Genomic DNA, 5,452 nt, shown 5'->3' with positions numbered 1-5,452 from the left:
AAAGACCCACTGGCGTAGCATATCTATATCTATCTATCTATCTATCTATCTATCTATATATATTTATATATTGTGTTTGTTTTGTTTGTGTGGTTTATATATGTTTACATACCTATATATTCATGTATATATATATATATATATATATATAGTATATATATTATATATATATATATAATATATATATATATATATATATATACACACACACACACACACACACACACACATACTGATGCGCTGCAGGATCCTGAATAACCTTTGGAATATCCTTTCCTAGATTCCTACACTCCGGAAACGACGCCAGCCGACGGAGCTATATATCTATGTAAATAAATGATTAGATATACATATCAATTTATTTATATTTATCTCTCTATCTTTCTATCTATCTATTTATATATATTAATGACACACACACCAATATATATATATATATATATATATATATATATATATAGTATATATATATATATATATATATAATATATATATATATATATATACTGAATTGAGTATAAAATGATAGAACACAAACGTTCTGATGATAATAACAATTGACAAAAGCAAGAAATGAACAAAACAAATGTCGCATTAGCAGACGCGATATAAACACCCCTTAGACAGTGATTCAGAAGGCAATCACTGCGGCGGAGGAAATGACGTCGCAACCTCACGCCCCCAATACCCCCCACCCCCGTTGCAGAGCATCGACTTGCCGCCTAATTAACTGCCGGCTCGTCAGACCGTCGATTTCAGTGTTCGCTGGTCATCGGTTGAGTTAGCACGCTTGCCACTCTCACCCGCACGCCAACTGAAGCCGCAATGCTGTCTCTCCTCCTCGCGCTGCTCGCAGGTCGGGCAGCGGGCCTGACGGGCAGCTCTTCTGTGGTGCTCGGATGGATATACATTCTCTTTGTTTGGGTTCATATTTGCAATCATTGATTTACCTGTTTGTTTTGTGCATGTAGGTCTGAGGATGAGTTAATGGTACAGCAGTTGCTTTGCACAATTCGCCAGTGGGCTCCTCATGAAGCACACACACGTCTGTATAGATGAGTCTGTTTCTTAGTTTACGAGCTCTCCCCGAAGGCTCCGTGGCCGCCCTGAAGGTGAAGCCTTGGCCATCGTGGACGATCAACAGTACATTTCCTACGGCCTCGGTCCTTCCGAGACCAACAGCGTCCTCCTGTGCAACTACACGCTGGGCGAGGGCCAGGAGGTGTCCGGGGTCCTCTGGAGATCCTGAAGGATGAAAGCTCGGCCGGAACCTTCGAGTGGAAGCCAACGCCCTGCGACCGTAGGTGTCCCTGGAATGCGTGCCAGGACGCGCGCCCCGGCAACGTGCAGCAGAACTTGTGTTTCATATTTGAGTGTCCTCCTTTGCCTTGGGACGAGTCCAAAGTGACCGCCTCTCTCTCCGAACAGCCACAGGTCTCCTGAAGGACAAGGTGAACCTCGAACGCGATGACAGTGATCTGGAACTGACCACGCTGACCTATGAGCTGAGCGCCAACTACAGCTGCACCGTCACTGCCGACGATGGCACCACGGCGAGTGCAAGGACGAAATACTGATCATAGGTAAGAATGGGAATGATTTCAGTTGCCAGTGTTCACACGCACACACACACACACCCCAGCACCGGGACGAGCCAACTCCACTTCTTATGTCGAAGACCACATCAAGATCTGCCTCTGCTGTCCTTGCATAACCCTCAGCAGCAACCGCCTCTGCCCTCAGACACCACCAGCAACCACATCTACGAGACAATCTTCCCGTCGGAGGCGACCTGCAGCATCAGAATCTCCGTAAGGTACTTCCCCGTGTTCCCGGAGCCGACCGTCATCGCCGGCTTGTACTCGGAGAGCCTCGGCAAGTACTTCAGGGAGGTCGACGCTGGGTCGCCGACCGCCATCCCAACGGCTCCGTGGCTTACTCTTTCAGCGATTATGTTACTGAGGTTAGGTTAGGGGCCTCGCTGGTCGAGAGATATGGGCCTAGCTGTCTGTGCAATATATATATATATATTATATATATATATATAATATATTATATATATATATATATATTATATATATATATATATATATATATATATATATATATATATATATATATATATATATATGCATGTATGTATGTTATATATACATATATACGTATATCATATATATATATATATATATATAATATATATATATATATATGTATGTATATGTGTATGTGTGTGTGTGTGTGTGTGTGTCTGTGTATTTGTGTGTGTGCGTGTGTGTGTGTGTGTACATGTATATGTGTGTATGTGCGCGCGCGCGCATATATATATATTATATATTATATATATATATATATATAATATATATATATATATATGTGTGTGTGTGTGTGTGTTAATTTTTTTAAATTAAATGAACCAGTATGGTGTGGTGTACACACACATACACACACTCACACACACAAACCACCAACACCCAACACAACACACAACACACACACACTTTCTCTCTCTCTCTCACACACTCTCTCTCTCTCTCATTCTGCAGGTGCTGTAGGTGGGCTATACGCTGATGATGGATCTTGAACATCGTAGTGAGGGCAGCACCGTCCTCCTGCTGCTGCAAGCTTGATCGATTCGGTTCACTTTCTTGAATCATTCTTCTGGCCCTTTCCTGAATCTTGTTAAGAATGATGAGATAACTAGTTGCAGCCCCCCACCCCCACCCCCACTCCGCGTGTGTGTGTACTACAGAGAACGTATTTGGGCCTTGGATAGAATCTCTTTGCCACGAGCGTTCAACAAACAGCATGAGGATGAGGAGGTAGGAGTAGAGAGAGGAAAGTGAGGAGAGGAGAGGACTGGGAGGAGGTCAGGAGAAGGGAGGAAAGGAAGAGGAGGGAATGGAGAGGAAGAAGGGAGGAGGAGGAGGAAGGAAGGAGGAAGTGGAAGGGAGGAGAAGGAGGAGGAGTAAGGGGGTGGAGGAGGAGGAGGAGAAGGAGGAGGATGAAGAGGGGAAGGAGGAGTGGTAGTAGGAGAGGAGGGGGAGGTAAAATAGAAGGCAAGCAAGCTATATTCTCCTACACACTTTTTTAACAACACTTTAAAATGCCTCTGCCATCATAAGCCCGATTAAAATGACAACCATTGGGCTAAGTAGAATACGTTAAACACCTTATCGGTGATGACGCATATATATAATATATAATATATAATATATATTATATATATATATAATAAATATAGATATATTGTTTGCAGGCCGCCTCGTCTCTCTGCCACCAAACACAAAGGCAGGCTAGGCAGAACGGGGCGTGCTCTCACAGGGTCGTAACACTGAACAGCTCCAAAAGGCACCGAAGCACCACAGCGTCCCAGAACACCACGAGGGAAAATCCAAGTGGCGAGCAAGGGCACGAATAACACCAAATGACAGTCTTTTCCTTTATATTACACAAGTTAATTTTACCCATACACTTTCCTATGGGCACAATACAGGGGGGAAACCAGTCATGTCACACTGCACGATACAGCTTATCAGGGCACACAAAAGTTTATCAGCAGTCACAAGGGCACACACGAGGTTACACTTCACAGAGCAGCACCCAACCTTCGTCTCTCGGCTTGTTCCTCGCTCCTCCGCTCACACAAGCCAGCTGCGTCATGTTTTGCCACGGTCACCTTCATGTTAACATAATGCCACAGGTCATCCTTTTTTCGTGTTAATAAAATGTTTCGTGCACCTAGACAAGACCCGCGGGATAGCAACTATCCCCCCCTATCAAGCCGACGACCGTCTGCTATGACATATCTAAACCTGAAACACTACAGAAAATTTACATAAATTCAGTTCTCGAACAAAAAATCTTCATCCAGCGCGGCTTTTCTTCGCTCTCGCTGGGTCGCTCTGGAGGTGGGTGGGCGGTCGGTAGATTTGGCAGTGGCCACCCGTATCTCCGGTCCCAAGACCTTGCTCATGGTCACCACTAGACGTCCTCTGCATCGCCCTACCGTCCAAATGCTCGTCCTCATTCACGGTCAGCGTCTGCACACGTCCTCATCTCCGCTACTGGGGCTACGTCTCTTCTTTCACCATGGCCCCAGGAGTACTTCCTGGCCCATGGTAACGCCACAGCAGTGCGCCAAGTCCCCTCGAGGAAGTCAGGACACTGCCCCACACCAACCAACTCTCTCTCCACCGACAACTCTTCTTGATGCTCCACTTCCTCACAAGTGCCCAGACTTTGCACCAGCTGGCACCTCTGGGCCTTATCGGAGAAGGTTGGCTACCAACACTGATAACTAACCCCCTCCCCTGGTCCAACCAAGGCTCCGCCCAACCGCTACGCCATCAGCCAGCTGACAGGTTTTTGGATGGGCGCCACCGAAGCCCTCTACTGCCCAGTATCACTCATTGACAGTCGACACCAGGAGATTCTAGACATCTGTCCTGGGGGCAGGGTACAATCCGCTCCAAGCGTACTACCTCTGCACAGCCACCTCTGGAAGCAAGGGCACATCTTCACCGTGCACCCTTCACCAGCTTCGTCCCAGGTCGACAGCACACCTACTTCTGCGTCAAGCGTAGCATATCAAGGCCCCACAAGCAGTGCTCGTCCACAATCGCCACATACACTGGGCAGCCGCTGCAACCGTGCTGCACCACAGCAATACGAGCCATCCACTGCTCCTTGAACTAGCACACATGCCCCGTGACACCAGACAGTCTCTGTGATATTTTGTGCGGTCTGGAAGTCCCATAGTTGGCCAACCTATCATGCCCGCATTAGGGTCTTCATCAGCCCCAGTGTCCCTGTCAGCGCATGGCTTCCATCTAACTGAGCCCTCCACCTGCATCGTGCTGGTTCGACGGCAGCTTACCAATCGGGGCCCGGGAACCGAGGACGGCTGTGTTTCGGTCCCCTTCTCCAGCCTGTCGAGTTTTCCGCCTGTACCACTTCCGTATAGCCTTAGGACATGCCCTCGGATGGCATGACCATAACCTGCCACCTTCCTTGCAGCACTGCTGGAAGGACATCAGAATCCGTCCGCTTGAGAGGACTGTTCTCCGCTCCCTTTCCAGACACCGACTAACGTCTGATGCCCTTCCTCAACCGCAGACCCCCAACACAGACCTTGGAAAGTGCTCGTGCTCACCTTCCTCATGCTACCTTCTCCACTTTAAGCATTCCGGCCCCGGAGGTCATAGGGAGGCTGACACTGGCCCTAGGCCACTGGTTGCGCATTCCAGGAGGGCCCTCGAACTCCAAGGCCTCGCCGCTGCCACTGCAGGTCCTCATGGTTGTGCCTGCTTGACGTAGATTTGCAGCTGCTGGATCCTAGCGGAAAGCGTCAACAAAGAAATCGCGGGCTAGACCACAATCATCTCTATCCGCAGCCCAGGGTACGACCTCACTGACCAGCGCCTCCACTATCCTGCACCAGCTGGGACAGTGT

General features: G+C 48.0%; 1 pseudogene; it reads left to right on the top strand.

The window, feature by feature from the left end:
- The first annotated feature begins 556 nt into the window (after positions 1-556).
- On the top strand, positions 557-4,690 carry LOC119598437 (annotated as a pseudogene).
- Positions 4,691-5,452: the final 762 nt, after the last annotated feature.

This window comes from Penaeus monodon, chromosome 41, assembly GCF_015228065.2.
Source record: "Penaeus monodon isolate SGIC_2016 chromosome 41, NSTDA_Pmon_1, whole genome shotgun sequence".
Taxonomy (NCBI): Eukaryota; Metazoa; Arthropoda; class Malacostraca; order Decapoda; family Penaeidae; genus Penaeus; species Penaeus monodon.
Note: the sequence above shows the minus strand (reverse complement) of the source record. Positions and strands in the feature narration are given on the sequence as shown.